Source organism: Podarcis melisellensis (assembly GCF_964234715.1).
Source record: "Podarcis melisellensis genome assembly, chromosome: 15".
Taxonomy (NCBI): domain Eukaryota; kingdom Metazoa; phylum Chordata; class Lepidosauria; order Squamata; family Lacertidae; genus Podarcis; species Podarcis melisellensis.
In genome coordinates this window covers 13,545,265-13,562,450 of record NC_138532.1, presented here as the reverse complement: position 1 = coordinate 13,562,450, position 17,186 = coordinate 13,545,265, and the positions used below count along the sequence as shown (strand labels likewise).

At 42.7% G+C, this 17,186-nt stretch overlaps 1 protein-coding gene across 3 annotated transcripts in view; it reads right to left on the bottom strand.

Annotated features, from left to right (window-relative positions):
• The window catches only part of LOC309358241 (surfactant protein C-like), a 61,885-nt gene that overhangs the window by 21,912 nt on the left and 22,787 nt on the right, over positions 1-17,186 (bottom strand). For 2 of the 3 annotated variants that reach the window (XR_014163359.1, XR_014163360.1), the window contains exon 3: positions 16,519-16,785. The exons of the other annotated variant lie outside the window; for it this stretch is intronic. The gene's annotated coding sequence lies outside the window, so the exon portion shown is untranslated. Of the gene's footprint in view, positions 1-16,518; positions 16,786-17,186 lie in introns of those variants that run through there. 3 annotated transcript variants of the gene reach the window in all.

Sequence of the window (17,186 nt, the reverse complement as noted above, 5' to 3'; positions counted from 1 at the left end):
TAATTTTCTTGGCAAACAATAAAACATCTATTGGTCTTAACACTAAAGACCCAACTTCCCGTCTGTTCCATATTTCAAATTCATATTACCGTATTTTTTGCTCTATAACACGCACCTGACCATAACATGCACGTAGTTTTTAGAGGAGGAAAACAAGAAAAAAATGTTCTAAACGAAACAGTGGATATATGATTTTTGTGGTTCATGCTGTGGCCACAGACATGTGATCTGACGGTGAGTTTGGGGTAGCCCAATGCAAAAATCCTGAGGATCCATGTGGATCCATGCTTTGTAACCACGTTTTTGCGCCACTGTGGCCCCATGAAACAGTAGGTGCGTGTGTTTTTTGGTGCAGGCTGTAGCCATGGATATGCTATGTGATCTGATGGTGAATTTGGGGTGACCTAGTGCAAAAATCCTGAGGATCCATGTGGATCAGTGCTTGGTAACCACGTTTTAAGTGGGGAGGGAAGGAAAAGAACTCAAGGGACAAGGAGCACGCATGGGGGGTGTGGAGAAGGATGCTGCTGATAATGCAGGAGAGGCTCCTCTCCGGCTTTGCTCCTTTAGAACAAGCAGGCTCTGCGTCTCTCCCTCCTCCCCGGCAAGGAAACCATGATAGTAACCACTCTGAGACAAATCAAGAAAAATTGTGACCAACACTCTCCCCCAACAAGCGCAGTGAGGTCAAAACACACACACACGCAGAGAGGGAACTGGCCCTAAAGTCGCAGGGCGCTGGGGGAGTGAACGGGAAGCAAGAGAAGGAGAAGGAGCCCTCACACACACACAGAGACACACAGAGTGTCAATTCTAAAGTCGGAGGGACAGCGCAGGGAGAGTGAACGGGAAGCAGGAGGAGGAGAAGGAGCCCTCTCTCTCACACACAGACACACAGAGTGTCAATTCTAAAGTCGGAGGGAGAGCGCAGGGGCGCAGGGAGAGCGAAGGGGAAGCAGGAGGAGGAGAACGATAGCTCAAGGACACACACACACACACACACACACACAGCCCCTACAGTGGCTAATCCAAAATCGGACAGCAAAAAACTGCAGGCAGGGACAGAGAGTACGGGGTTGTTTTAAAGCAGCCAACCCCGCTCTGCTTCTCTCCCTCCTCCCGGCTAGGCTGGCTAAAAAGCTTCGCTGCTACTTAGCAGATCAGTGGGGAGGAGAGATTGAACATAGAGGACGGGGTTGTTTTAAAGCAGCCAAGCCCGCTCTGCTTCTCTCCCTCCTCCCCAGCTCAGCTCGCTGACAGGAGCCGCTTACACCTGCTTTGCTGTTTCAAAGCAAGCCATGGACTGCTCACAACTGCAGCAGATTCCCCCGCCATCTGTAGGCATTCGCTCCATAACACGCACAGACATTTCCCCTTACTTTCTAGGAGGAAAAATCTGCGTGTTATGGAGCGAAATTTACGGTACTTATTGCCAATACACATTTTTTTCATAATTAAACTTATTCTCAATAAATCTAATTTCTTCTATCTACCTAGCAACTATTACTGAAGTTCCTCGAATGCTGCAACAGAATTTAAACTACTATATTTAGTTTTCAGATATTCTTTGAAAACCTCCCATTTAGAAACAAATTCCTGTTTTGATTTATTCTTTATTTTTTCTGATAAACCATCTAATTCGGCATATTCTTTTTTTTTTAATATAATTTTTATTGAATTTTCAAATTTTAATACAAAACAAAGAGGAAAAAAAGAAGAAAGGAAAAAAAGAAAAAGAAAAAGGAAAAAAATAAACACAAATAGATTCTTTCATAACCCTCTTTCATTGACTTCCCCCCACCCCCACCCATGCATCCCAATTATCAAACTTAATTCAGCAAGTTCTTGTTTCATTCCTTAAACCTCTTCTTATTATATTTAAACTTAATTCCCTTTGTTAGGCCCAACTTATTTATCCCATTTTCTTATATAAATTCTTTTTCTAAGATCGATCAAGGTTCTTATACCATAAATTTCCCCATTTTCATATTAAAATATAAGTCAAAATTATAAAACCCAAAAGTCATAAAATAGTTTTAGAACTTTCTATTTTTCCCCCTCCCTCCTTGTCCGGATATCTGTCCCTTCCTAGATATCTGCCCTCTTATATAACTCCTAGCCCGGATTCCTCACATCTGAGGCTTCTAACACCATTTGAGTCTCTCTCTGCCTGTTTTGTTGATAATCCTTCCTATTAATCTTCAGCTCTCGAGGGATGTCTAGTGCGGTCTCTTCACCTTCTCTCCAATCAATCCTAGTTGAAAAGACTTGCTGCAGGGGTTCTGCCAGATGTTCCCTTAAATCACATTCACCAGTGCCAGAAAAGAGGAGGAAGTCCCAGTTATATTTCTTCATTATTTCAGCTTCCCATCTATAGTGTCCAAAAACTTCCTCCTTTACTTTTCTCTTTTCAAAATCCATAGTCCAAAAAACTTCTCTGTCCCCTTGCTGCATGAAGTCCTGTTCCTGTACTTTTTGCCCTCCAGACTCCTTGTCCTCCAACTTCAAAGAAACTTTTTCCAGTTCAGCTGCAGAATCTTTCAAGGTCAAATCCTCAGTTCCATCAATAGAGTTGCTTGTTTTTGAAATCAAAGTCGTGAGCTGTTTGTCCATAGCTATCTCTTGCTCTTGTAGAATTCCCACGAGTAAAAGGGCTCTTTCTATTTCTGCTTGTAATTTTCCTTCTGCAGCCATTGTAATGTCTCTGGTTTCCCCTAGGGGGATTACCATTTTTTTCCCTTTACCAACAGTCTATTACTTTGTTGTTACTTGTTGTTACTTAATTTCCAGCCACTTCTGGTTAAATGTAACACCTTTAGATCAGAGAGATATAAAGATACAGTTCTTGTCTTGATTCTGCTGTTTGACAGCTCAGATGACAGCTGTCAAACTCCCTTTCTTTCAGGCTAGGCTAATGCGGGACACTCCCGGATCCCGAGTGGGGGTTCCCAAAAATTTTCCAGATACACCTCTTCCTCCAGCACAACTTAAAAAGACAGAAAAAAGCTTGTTTTCCCAAATTGATGGAATCTTTTATCAGTCCCAAAAGACAAAAAGAAGATCTTTTAAATCCGATCTTAGGCTTTCGCTCCTTGCTTCAGATCGTACATGCAGGGGGGGGGTGCGGACTTCCTTTTGACACAGCCCCCCCGTTCGCCAAATTATAAGGATTAATTTCTTTTAAAATCCAAATTTCGTTTTACTCACGAGGGTATTTGTTTCAGTCCAAATGTCAGGAAGAAAGTTGACGCTCTCCGGCAATGGCTTGCGGCTTCGCTCCACCGAGGTAGCGGTCGACTCTCAGCGCCACGCCGCTCCTCAGACCTTCTCCGCAGCCTTTAAAAAGGCTCTTCGACTGTCGAGGAGGGCGCTTAAGGTGCCCACCGAGTCACCAGGTCCACAGGTATCAGCACCTGTGGTTTCTAAGGGTCCCCGCGTCGCCGGCGCGGCAAGACCCGTCCTCGATGGAGCCGATTCCCTCCGGAGCTCGGAGGGAATCCGCCATTAAACCGATCGCGTCAACCCGGAAGTCCCTAATTCGGCATATTCTGTCAGCTTTTGGATCCAATCTTGTATAGAGGGGATTTCATTACTCTTCCATTTTGCTGCGATCAAAACTCTTGCTGCCGCCATCGCATATTAAAAGATACCCTTCCTCTTTTGTGGAATATCCAAATCTGTTATTCCCAGGAGGTAGGCCTCTGGTTTTTTATTGAAAGAGATCTTCAGCATTTTTTGCAGTTCTGCATGTATACTCTCCCAGAATACCTGTATTTTCCTACATGTCCACCACATATGATAGAATGTTCCTGAGTCTCCGCATCTCCAACAATTACTTGACACATTTTTATACATTTTCGAAAGTTTCCATGGTGTTAGATACCATCGATGTTGCATTTTTTGAAAGTTCTCTCTAATCGTGTAACAGTTTGTGAATTTCCAATTGATCTTCCATAAATTTTCCCATTGGGCCATGGTTATGGAATGGCCGAAATCCTGAGTTTTTCTTTTAGAATTTACAAGATCAGATTCGAATCGGGAAATATCTACTGAGAACCCCTTTTGTTTGTCAGATTTAAATTTTTCAAATAACTGATGGTATTGGAACCAGTCTGAAATGTGTTCTCTTATTTCCTCAGATTTTTTAAATTTTATTTGGTTATCTTCATTTTTTAGAAGTATTTTATATGTTGGCCAGCTTTCCTGAGTATTTTTCCGTTTTACTGCTATGGCTTCTACTGGAGAAGTCCACCACGGGACTTTAGGCACCATCAGGTCTTTATATTTTTCCCATACAGCAAAGAGTGACTTTCTTATTATATGGTTGGTAAAATTTTTATGAATTTTTGCTTTTCCATATATTAGGTAGGCGTGCCATCCCCAACGGTTGTCAAAACCTTCCAGGTCCAGGAGGTCCGGATCCTGCAACGTGCACCAATCTTTTAGCCAGGTGAAATAGGCTGCCTCGTAGTAAAGTTTTAGATCGGGTAGGGAAAAACCTCCTCTCTCTTTTATGTCTATTAAGATCAGGTGTTTAATCCTAGGTTTCTTCCCTTCCCACAGAAATTTGGTAATTTCTCTTTGCCATATCTTGAGACAACCTGCTTCGCCCAGTATCGGAAACATTTGAAATAAAAAGATTAATTTTGGAAGCACATTCATCTTTATAATGGAAATCCTACCCAGAAATGTTAATTTTAGTTTACTCCAGGTTACCAAGTTTTTTCTAATCTCTAGCCAAGCTTTGGTGTAATTATCCTGAAATAAGTTAATGTTCTTGGGAGTGATCCAAATACCCAAGTATTTCGCTTTTGAAGAGATTTTCAGGCCCAATATTTTTTCTAAGTCGTCCTTTTCTTCTGTGGTTACATTTTTAACAAGCATTTTTGTTTTTGTTATGTTCAGCTTAAAGCCTTAACGGACGGCGCTGGCACTAATTGCACCCCCGCAAGAGATGGGACTTGCCCCCTCAATCCCATATCGTCCCGCCCCAGCCAGAGGACCTCTGTCTTCGAAGGATTTAACTTCAACCGGCTCGCACGTAACCATCCAGCCACAGCTTCCAAACATCTGATCAGTGTGTCTGGGGCCGAGTCAGGATGGCCATCCATCAACAGATAGAGTTGGGTGTCATCAGCATACTGATGGCAGTCCAGCCCCAAACTCAGGACAAGCTGGGCGAGGAGCGCATAAAGATGTTAAAAAGCATCGGGGAGAGTATCGCACCCTGAGGCACTCCACACACCAAGGAGTGGTGCGATGACAATTCCCCCCCCCAAGTGCCACCCTCTGTCCCCGACCAGAGAGAAATGAGCGCATCTTTTGTGTATCATGGCTTTGCCTCCCCCTATCTCTCTCCAGTTCTTTAACCCGCCTCTCTACTTAGGGTTGCCCCCCTCCTTAAAGTCCAAGGGACGTGGAACTTGATTTTCCCCAAGCGACAAATGTACCAACTTATATTGATATTTCTATAAGAGCCGGAGGCCCAAGCAACAACCTGAATTTGCCCAGTGAACAATTACGTGCGCTTGATCAAATCTGGATCTTCAAAGGAGCTCCATGTCTTGGTGGCTTAAATCTGTGGTGGTTCAAGATGAAGACATGTGACCACCGGTATTAAATTTATGGCATGTAATGCCTTAAGAGAGAATATTATGAAAATGATTTATAGCTGGTACATGACCCCAGTCAAGCTTGCAAAAATTTACCACTTGCCTGATAATAAATGCTGGAAATGTAAAGAAAATGAAGGTACATTCTTTCACCTTTGGTGGACATGCCCAAGGATTAAGGCTTTCTGGGAAATGATATATAATGAAATGAAAAAGGTATTTAAATATACCTTTCTTAAGAAACCAGAGACCTTTCTCCTGGGCATGGTCGGCCAATTGGTGTTAAAGAAGGATAGAACTTTTTTTATGTATGCTACAACAGCAGCAAGAATACTCATCGCAAAGTATTGGAAGACACAAGATCTACCCACTTTGGAAGAATGGCAGATGAAGGTGATAGACTATATGGGACTGGCAGAAATGACTGGCAGAATCTGAGACCAGGGAAGAGAGACGGCGGAAGAAGATTGGAAGAAATTTAAAGACTATCTTAGGAAACATTGCAAAATTAATGAATGTTAGTATGACGATGGTTTAGAAATTAAGTGGTTTTCAGCTGAAAGGGTTATGTAAAAAGAAAAGAAAGGTTAGAAAATAATTGAAAATTAAAGGAGAGGATTTGCTGAACTAATAATTAGAAATTGGGATACAGAAAGGGGATGTATGAGGAGGTCGGGGAAGTAAGTTTAAGAAAATAAGGGATTGAAATTATACTTGTTCTTTTTTGTTTGTGTATTGTTTGTTTTTTTCTGTTTTGTTATTATATAAATCTGTGAAAATTTAATAAATATCTTTTTTAAAAAAAAAGTTGAAGACATGTGGGGTTGTAACCAATGACGGTTCACTCAGAGTAGATCCATTCAAATACATGACTCTATAAGTTAAACAAGGCAATTAATTCCAATGCATTTTTGGATAGGGCATAGCTTTCTAAACTGTGCGTCGCAACACATTAGTGTGTCTTGCAAACAACAACAACAACAATCTTTATTACGGTCCAGAGACCCAACAAAACATTACAAATCAATACAGAGTTCATACAGCCTACCTTCTTTGTTTAGAATATAGGGCTCGCTTGTTCTTGCAACCACCGATAAAAACTTTGCTACTGCCAATGTTCTAGCTTTTGTCTGGTCTTGCAGTAGGAACCTGACATAGTGAGCCTCTGATTTTCCCGGGAAAGGCACCAGCAAGGGTAGTATCAGTTCAGCCCTGGCCTGCTCATACTTCGCACAATGCAACAAAATATCATTTATGGAATTGATGTCTTGAGCACACGAGCAAAGTCTGTCCTGGTAGGGAACTCCTCTCAACCTACCATCCAGCACTGCAGAAGGGAAGACATTTAGTCTGGCTTTGGTGAAAAGCCTTTGATAGTTAGGTACTGTCAGGTTTTTGATGTAAGATGTTAACTCAAAGACATACCCATATTGAACTCCTGCTGCCAGCGGACTACAGACTGCGTGTGATCGAGATCGCAAGTCACTGTGTGCATTGTCCCATAATCTTTGCTTTAAAACCTTTTGGGTGCCTTCATAACCCAGGTAATACAGTTGGGGGGGGGGGAGAGACAGACCAATAGAGGTGGCTTTTTTAGCCATGGTTTTCTCCCATTTGCTGACAAATTCCTCATTGGTCAAATGTTGGTACAGACCCTTCCCTAGATTAAACACTGAAATCCTGAGCCAATGTTTTAGGGCAGCCCACCACACTCTAGCTGAAATTGGGCATTCACCAGCTTCCAACAGAAGTACGGAGTTGGGGACGCAGTTAGGTACCTGCAGCAGAGATCGTATAAATTTTGCCTGAAAGCCATCTAGCTTTGGCAGGTCCTCATTATGCCAGAAATTTGCTCTCTTGCAAACACTCCCCATTCTCCTCCTGGGGCTGGAAAGGGGTTAGTTTAACCTCTGGTTTGCTAGTAAAACTGAATTACTGTGTCCCGAAATGCTGCATGTCTAAAAAGTTTGTCACCAACGTGAAAAGTTTGGAAAGCTCTGGATTAGGGAGAGCCCCAGGCACTGGCAATCCACGCTACGCCCCAGTCTTATTGTAAACTGCAACCTCCAGTTTGTAATTAACGTAAGGTTGCCATATGTCCAGAATTTCCTGGACATGTGCCCAGGGGAAAACTTTTGGATAATCAGAAAAATGTCCTGGATTTATAGCTCAACAACTTTGAGTTTCCATAAAAAAATAACTTTTGTGTTCCAGGGTGGTGTTCCAGGTCATTGTGCATGTCACCAGGATATGCGTAAGCTTGCCATGGCCTGTTTTGCTTCTGTTCTGCCCCATGCTGAAAAAGGCACCCCCTCCAACATGTCTCTGATGAGAATAGAGATGTCCCAGTCCATAATTATAATTTTACTTTTTATACCCCACACATCTTATTGGGTTGCCCCAGGACTCTGGGCAGCTTCCAACATATATGAAAAACATAATACAGTGGTACCTTGGGTTAAGAACTTAATTTGTTCTGGAAGTCCGTTCTTAACCTGAAGCACCACTTTAGCTAATGCGGGCTCCTGCTGCTGCTGCGCCACCAGAGCACAATTTCTGTTCTCATCCTGAAGTAAAGTTCTTAACCTGAGGTACTATTTCTGGGTTAGCGGAGTCTGTAACCTGAAGCGTATGTAACCTGAAGTGTATGTAATCTGAGGTACCACTGTAAAATATTAAACATTCAGAATACATCCCTATACAGGATTGCCTTCAGACAGTTCAGGGGTTACATAACTCCATACCCTCCAACATTTCTCCAATGAAAATAGGGACATCCTAAGGAAAAGCAGGACATTCCAGGACGCAATCAGAAACCGGGACAGCTTCTGTAAATGAGGGAAGTCCCTGGAAAATAGGGACACTTGGAGGGTCTGAAACTGTGCACACATCTGTGGTTGCATACATGCCAATCGCACACAAATGGGGGTTTGCCTGTATATTAGCAAAGCAATTCAAATAATTATCCACCACTTTTTGGTAGTCACACCCACCCTCCTGGCAGATGTCAAAGAGTTAAACGACTATATAACCTTTTGTAGACATCTGAAGGCAGCCCTGATTTGGGAAGCTTTTAATGTTTGATGTGTGTGTGTTTTATTTCACTCAATAACAGCCGAACTCAGTGTCTGTTCTCAGTTGCTTTTTGACTTTAATTCTATTCACTGCTCACCCCCACGCCCCCGTGTTATGGTCTCCAAGGTCTGGGCTTCCAACACCTTAAGCAATCTCCTAACAACTATCATTCTCCTGCTAACTTATAAACTCTGATGCCACTTTTTCACAGACTTGATAGCTTAGCCAGCCCCAGAGGCACCATTTGCCTGGGGAGTTTGTAGCCAGGGCTGCTGCAATGAACAACCGTGGAAGCCTTTGGGAGGCAGAGACGTGAGAGGGCATCAGAGAAGGGACAGAAGGAAAAAGGGACAGAGGCCAGTGTTGCCCGGGGTACTCTGACTATCATTCAAGGCGCCCCAGGGTGCCATGGCACACTGGTTGAAAACCACTGACTTAGCCAAATCTGAGACGTGGTGAGAATAAACCAAACTCTACCAGGCACTTATATGATGGTCTTAATAAGAGTTGCTAGATATTTATATTTCTTTCCCTATCTTATCCTGTGCAGCCTAATCTACCCATTGCTCCACACCACCCACATCAGAGAGGAACAGAAGGGCATGGGCGCTGCATGACAAAAGAACAGGTCTATATCAATACCATGTCACGGAACTGAAATCCTTCCAGGCTGTTTCAGTCTTCTGTGGATATAATTCATAGCTCCAACATGTCCTGAGCTGAGGTAGAAGAATATTTTATTGAGAACAGAAAATTTCCTTGTAATTAATAGAGTAGATCCAGATTGTCCCTAGATATTGCTTTCTCATGCCCAGATGACTGTCTCCATTTTCTTAAAGAACACAATATAGCGTCCCTTCCCTTGTCACTGGACATTCCCATTGAAGAGTCACCATGCAGTGTGGTCGCTTCATCCTCCTGTCTCTCATCGTGGGCCTTTTCGCACCCTGGCCTGAGCTGCTGGGCATCTCTGCGTCAGATACAGGTATGAGCTCTCTCTCCTCTTACAACTTCTAAATCTTATGTGTATCATGGCTGTACCTCCCCCTATTTCTCTCCAATTGTTTAACCTGCCTCTCTACATAGGGTTGCCCCCTTCCATAAGGCCCAAGTGATGTGGAGCTTGCTTTCTTGTAGGCAACACATGAACCCAATTATATTGATCACGCTATGGGAGTTTGAGGAGCTTGTGTGCCTACAAAGATTCCCTGGGCTGACTTTGCCCAGTGAGTGAACATGTGACCTTGAAAGGAGCTCCATGGATTCTCCATGGTGGCTCAAAATGAAGAGCTGTGGAGTTGTATCCAACATATTTCTACTCAGAGTAGATCCATTCAAATAGATGACTCTAAGTTAAACACGACAATTCATTTCAATGCCTCTATGCCAAGTATGACAACGTTGTATACCATGTGTGGTCCTTGCTTGGGATCAGTGTCAGCACCTGTTGCTGCTATTCTAGCACCCTGCCCAAGGCCACAGTAGATCAGTGATACTCTGGTTGTTCTGTGAGTCACTCTTTAAACTTTACACTATGTTCCCGGGGAAGCAACATTCTGGGAACTACAGTGGTACCTTGGGTTAAGTACTTAATTCATTCCGGAGGTCTGTTCTTAACCTGAAACTGTTCTTAACCTGAAGCACCACTTTTGCTAATGGGGCCCCCTGCTGCTGCCGCACCACCGGAGCACGATTTCTGTTCTCATCCTGAAGCAAAGTTCTTAACCCGGGGTACTATTTCTGGGTTAGCAGAGTCTGTAACCTGAAGCATATGTAACCTGAAGCGTATGGAACCCGAAGTACCACTGTATCAGATTTGGAATAGACCTACCCTTGAATAGTCTGATCTCTCTCTTCAGCATTCTTTGCCAACTAAGCTCAGGGCTCAGGGTGTGGACATAGGAGTCTTGTTCATGGTTAGTGCTGACTTCTGGCATCCTCAGGAATATGTGTTGTTTCACTACATCAGCCAAGATACCTTGCAGGTGGTACTCACCAGAGTGGCAGAGAGCGGCATGGTGTTTAGCCCATATTGTTTTGTGTGATTTTTGGTTCATAGATAGACAACTTGGCTTCTTCCAGAAGTCTTGGATTTCAGTTTCCCAGCTGATACCCAATGCTAAACTATTGAGAACAGGAAAGTGACTCTCAGCTAGAACTGGATACAGCCCAGTGGTGGGGATTTAAGGTTATTACAATCTTCTGGGTAATGATCCATAATGAACTGAACAAAATGTTTAAACTAACTTTTGTTAAAAAACCTGAAGCTTTTTTACTAGAACTGATAGGAATTGAACTCCCCAAAGAAGATAAGAAAATATTTTTGTATGCTACAGCAGCTGCCCAAATATTGTTAGGCCAAAGATAGACGGACGAAAAGGTAGCAATGAAAGAAGAATGGCAAATCAAGCTAATGGACTATGCAGAAATGGCAAAATTAAGGGCAAAGCTCAGAGACTATGACAATGAGAAGTTTAAAAAAGAGTGGGAATTGTTTTTTATTTACCAGTATGTGCAAAAATACTGTAAACAGGTTGATGCATATAAGTGAAGCATTTAAGTAAATGCTTGCAACTAGCAGAAAATTAGATAAAATTAAGGGAAATAATAATTGAAAAGTTTAAGAATGGATATGCAGAAGAACTCAGTTAATATAAGGAACCAGAAGAGGGTATGGAGGGAAGTCCAGAGATTTAGGGAATCTCAAAGAGAAGGTTTGTGAAAACATATTTATATAAATTTAGATCTGGTAGAAATGTGAGTTAATTACTGTTTTTATTTGTGATGTGGAGTCACATGGTCAATGTCATTGCTTTCTGTGTTTCAGACTTTGATATAATGTTTAAATGAGGCTTGCATTTCTTTGCTTTTACCCACCAGATGGTCTACCTGATATATGCAAACTCCCTAAGAAAGAAGGAATGTGCAAAGCAAATATGCCACGTTTTTTCTTTAGTATAAGAACCATGCAGTGTCAGCAGTTCATTTATGGTGAATGTCAAGCGAATGCAAATAACTTTCCGAATGAAAATGAATGCTATCAGCAAAGTCCAGTTCTTTAACCCACGTCTCTACATAGGGCTGCCCCCCTCCTTAAGGTCAAAGGGACTTGGAACTTGATTTTTCCCAAGCAACAAATATGCCCACTTATATTGATATTTCTATAACAGTTGGAGGCCCAAGCAACAACCTGAATTTGCCCAGTGAGCAATTACGTGCGCTTGATCAAATCTGGATCTTTAAAGGAGCTCCTTGGCTTCTCCATGGCTTGGTGGCTTAAATCTGTGGTGGCTCAAGATGAAGACATGTGGGGTTGTAACCAACGATGGTTCACTCAGAGTAGATCCATTCAAAGAGATGACTCTATAAGTTAAACAAGACAATTAATTCCAATGCATTTTTGGATAGTTGAATTTCATGACATGGAATCCTCAGAAAGATGCTGGCATTCTAGCACTCTGCCCAAGACCATAGTAGACCAGTGATACTCTGGTTGTTCACTCTTTTAAACTTTATACTATGTTCACAGGGAAGCAAAATTCTGGGAATGCTCAGATTTGGAGTAAACCTACCCTTGAATAGTCTGATCTCTCTCTTCAGCAATCTTTGCCAACTAAGCTCAAATCAGTCATGGTTCAGGGTGTGGACATTTGAGCTTTGTTCATGGTTAGTGTTGACTTCTGGCATCCTCAGGAATATCGTGCTGTGTCACTGCACCAGCCAAGATACCTTGCAGGTGGTACTCACGAGAGTGGCAGAGAGCAGCATGATGTTTGGCCCATATTGGTACTGGCCCTTGCCCAGTAAAGGACGCAAGAGAGTTCCTGTGCTTAAGACCAAAAGCCAGTGGCCCTTTCTTCATACACGCGGATGGCTCTCACCTGTCAAAGCACCAGTTCACGAGGGTTATGCGCAAGGCAATCGCTGCCATAGGGCTCCCATCTGAGGAGTACGCCACACATTCTTTCTGCATCGGGGCTGCAACCACTGCTGTGCACATGGGTTTACCAGCGGAGAGGATAATGAATATGGGACGGTGGAACTCGAACGCTTACAGGGGATACATCCGGAAACCATGCTAATGTTCCCTCCCCATCAGCCAGTCACTGCATCAGCCAGGATACCTTGCAGGTGGTACTCACGAGATTGGTAGAGAGCAGCATGATGTTTGGCCCATATTGGTTTTGGTACAATGACTCCTAAGAGGCACAATGTGGATCTCTTTGGGAAACTCTCAGATTTGGAATCAACTTATCCTTGGCTCTGCTGCTCCCTTCAGTTATCTGTCTCAGCCTGTTCAAAGGACTGGATCAGAGCTTTTATGGAATCCTGCTCTTTTCAATACAGGATCTGTGGTTTTATTTTGTTTTTGGTTTTTGGTCACTGGGTAGACAACTTGGCTTCTTCCAGAAGTCTTGGATTTCAGTTTCCCAGCTGACACACAATGCTAAACTATTGAGAAGAGGAAAGTAACTCTCAGCTGAAACTGGACACAACCCTATCCTCCTTCATTCAGCCAGATGCTGAATAACCAAATTATAGCACCGGAAGAGAAGTTTTTTGTTTTTGTGGGGTGGTGATGGTGGTCATCTAGCCCAAAGTTGAAGCAACCTCATACTTTCCATTTGAAGTAACTTTTATCTAGACAGAGTAGCTCCAGACTATCTATTCTTGTTAAACTTTCTCCTCAGAACAAATTATATCCCTTTATAATCTTGGCCCCTCTATTCTCCTCGGTGACTCTCCAGTTTGTCAATCTCATTCTTAATATTTGGCTTTCAGAAGTGGACACAGCCCTAACATTCTTCACTCAGCCAAATGTTGAACCACTGAATTATAGCACTGGAAGAGAATTTGGGATTTGTTGAGTCTAAAGTTGTGGCAAGCTAATACTTTCCATCTGAGTTGGAATGTTCCTATAGGTTTGTAGGATTTCAGGGTGATGGTCTGTCAACCCTTTCTCTTACCATGTATCTCAGTGGTCTGAGTTAGCTCTGTAGCCCCAAGCCCCAAGAGACTTCCATTCAAATTTACTATGGTGGTAATTATGCTAAATCCATTTAAAGAGTTACGGAGAAATCACAACAAGTACCGAAGTTTCAACTGGGCTGCTGGTCTGTTACCATAACTATTAGATCCCCATTCAGAAGTTCCTCATTGTATACTTAGGAGGGCTATCTTCAGGACTCACATGGTCAATGTCGTTGCTTTCTGTGTTTCAGACTTTGATATAATGTTTATATGAGACTTGCATTTCTTTGCTTTTACCCACCAGATACTCTACCTGATATATGCAAACTCCCTGTAAGTATACGAAGCTGCAGAAGTAGTATTCCACGTTTTTTCTTCAATACTGAAACCATGAAGTGTGAGCAGTTCATTTTCGGTGGATGTGAACCGAATGCAAATAACTTTTTGAAGTATGCTTCTTGCTATCAGGAATGTGGACGCTTTGGTAAGAACAAATAACTTGCTGTTGTAGGGCAGGAGCTGTGAACATTTTGGGGCAAATGGGCACATTTCAAAATTTGAGAAACTCTGATGGGTGCATGTCCCCTTTTCTTGAAAACATGAAAGGCCTCCAAGTACAATATTATTATCTCTCTCTCCAAACCCCTCCATACAAACCCAGAAAGGCAGCACCCTCTCCCCTTAAAACCTAAACACAACTGAACAAAAAGCATTGTTTTAAATGATTTTTGGTACATTTTACATATTGCATATTGGGTTAAGTACTTAATTTGTTCTGGAGGTCCGTTCGTAACCTGAAACTGTTCTTAACCTGAAGCACCACTTTAGCTAATGGGGCCTCCCTTGGCTGCCACGCCGCCAAAGCAAGATTTCTGATCTCATCCTGAAGCAAAGTTCTTAACCCGAGGTACTATTTCTGGGTTAGCGGAGTCTGTAACCTGAAGCGTATGTAACCTGAAGCGTATGTAACCTGAGGTACCACTGTACTCAATAACAGCCGAACTCAATGTCTGTTCTCAGCTGCTCTTTGACTGACCAGTCTTCTCCAGTAGAAGATAAACCATACATAATACAGTAACATCAACTTCAGTATAGCTGCAAATAATATCATATATTTTATGATGTGCTGCAACATAAGTATCTTTCCAGCTTTTCAAACTGAGAAATCTAAAGGACTGAGCCTACTCTCAGGCAGCCATGGCCAGACTCCAGAAGGGATTCTTCCTTCAGGTAGAAAATATCTGACGGGGCTGGTGCAAAATCTAGCCACTCCCTGTCTCCATGGCTCTTTAGCGCAACTCCAGGGCATGGGCAGATAGCAACAGATTGCAATTGCATGAACTGCAACTCCCGTGCAGCGTTCCAAAGGAAAAACACACACTAAGGCAGCAGAATTCTTCAGTTATAGTTTACTGAGGTTTAAAAGCGTACAGGATCTTACTGGATCCCCAGTAAAGTCCCCAAACTTCAGCTCCTAAGACCTCATACAGTTACAGAAGCAAAGAAACAGACAGTATAACAGAAAGCATAGAAAGAGACACAGAACTGCTCTGTAGGCAGGAAATATATCATCTGCCTCTGAGCGTTGACCAGGAGCCCCACAGACTCACGAGATAAACAACTGCTGCAAGCTTGTATTTGAGTTCATTCTAGAAAGTTCTGCACCCATAAAACTCATAATGCTTGACGATATCATCCCTTGAAAGGAAAATGAACAATGGCATCTCTTTCTGAAGGAAGGTCTCCTCACCTCTTATCACCTTGCGTCGCTCCTGAGATATACTGTGTCCTGTGCTTTTACCTTCTTAATGCTGCACCTTTGCTGTGGGCTGCCCTGGGCTCTCTGGGAGAGGAAGGGGGACGGGGGGATATAATTCTTCTTCTTCTTCTTCTTCTTCTTCTTCTTCTTTGTATCATTTGATCCACCACAAAGATTCTCTCTTTCTTCCACAGTAGTGAAAGAGGAGTAATATTTTGGCATCCTCAAAAATGCCCCCTGCTCATGTGAAAGAAGACAACAGCTAAATTCCAGATGTCCTGCCAATCTACAGATGTCCTTCCATTCACCTCAGCTGAATATTCTGAATAAGTGCAACTGTAGTTCAGCATCCTCTGTATTCTGGTTCTTGAGTATGGGGTTTTGTCCACATTAATTCATCTGCTATTAAATCCACATTAATTCTGTTAAGTGTCTTCTATGGCTTACTATTTCTTTGTGGGGAGCTTAAGGGTGATGAGAGTGGTTAGGAGAGCCCACACGGAGAAATAATTTTGAGAGCCCTTAAGCAACTCCACGTCCCAGGATTCTTTGTGGAAAGGGCTTGGTGGTGACAAAGAATGAGGACATAATGCCTGCTGGACATTCTCAGTGTCAGCACTTGGAATTCTTGGGGAGATGCTGGCTTTGGAACAGCTTACTTCCAGACATACTCATGTGGCCATCCAGAGATTAAATAAGAATCTTTTCCAGCCAAGTCAAGACTGTTCTTTTTCTCTGGCTGAATTAAAAATGGAATAAATGGTTCCAAACCTATCCCCCCACCATGAGGTATGTGTGTATGACATATTGCATGAACTTCATGTTTGCATTGACATTGAGAGTCTGTGGACCAACCTTCACCAATCTGAGCTGGCAGGGGCTGGTGGGAGTTGTAGTTCAATACATCTGCAGGGCACCAAGTTGGCAAACACTGCTGTCGACCGTAAGCACTCTTGTGATCTGTTCTCAGGTCTCGCTATATGCAGTTGAGAGAAAATAAAAAACCGGAAGAAAGCCTTAAACTTTGCATGACCAAAGATCAGGTTTGTATCAACATCATATCACGGAACTGAAACATTTGAGAGTTCCAATGTGTCCCTATTTGATCTGGAAGAATACTTTAATGAGAACAGGAAATTACATTGGAATCATCAGAGTAGATCCAGAGTGTCCCTAGAGATTGGTAATTCATTTTTTCATGCCCAATTGATGGGCTCCATTTCCTTGAAGAACATGAAATAGCAACTAGGATCCCTTCCCCTGGCACGGGACATTCTTATCAAAGAGTCACCATGCAGTGTGGTCCTTTCATCCTCCTGTTTCTCATTGTGGGCCTTTTCGCACCCTGGCCTGAGCTGCTGGGCATCTCTGCCTTGGATACAGGTATAATAATAATAATAATAATAATAATAATAATAATAATAATAATAATTTTATTTATATCCCGCCCTCCCCAGCCGAAGCCGGACTCAGGGTGGCTAACAACACTAAAATAGTGCAACATTCTAAAAGCATTAGAAAAATTAATTAAAATCAAAATTGATGGCAACCATAAACTAAATTTCTATAAAGATTGCCAAAGGAGGGAGTCAGGCTGTGCCCTGACCAAAGGCCTGGTGGAACAGCTCTGTCTTGCAAGTCCTGCAGGGCCCTTGTCTGTTGTGACAGAGCGTTCCACCAGGTTGGAGCCGCAGCCGAAAAAGCTCTGGCTCTAATTGAGGCCAGCCTAACCTCTCTGTGGCCTGGGAACGTCAAGATGTTTTCATTTG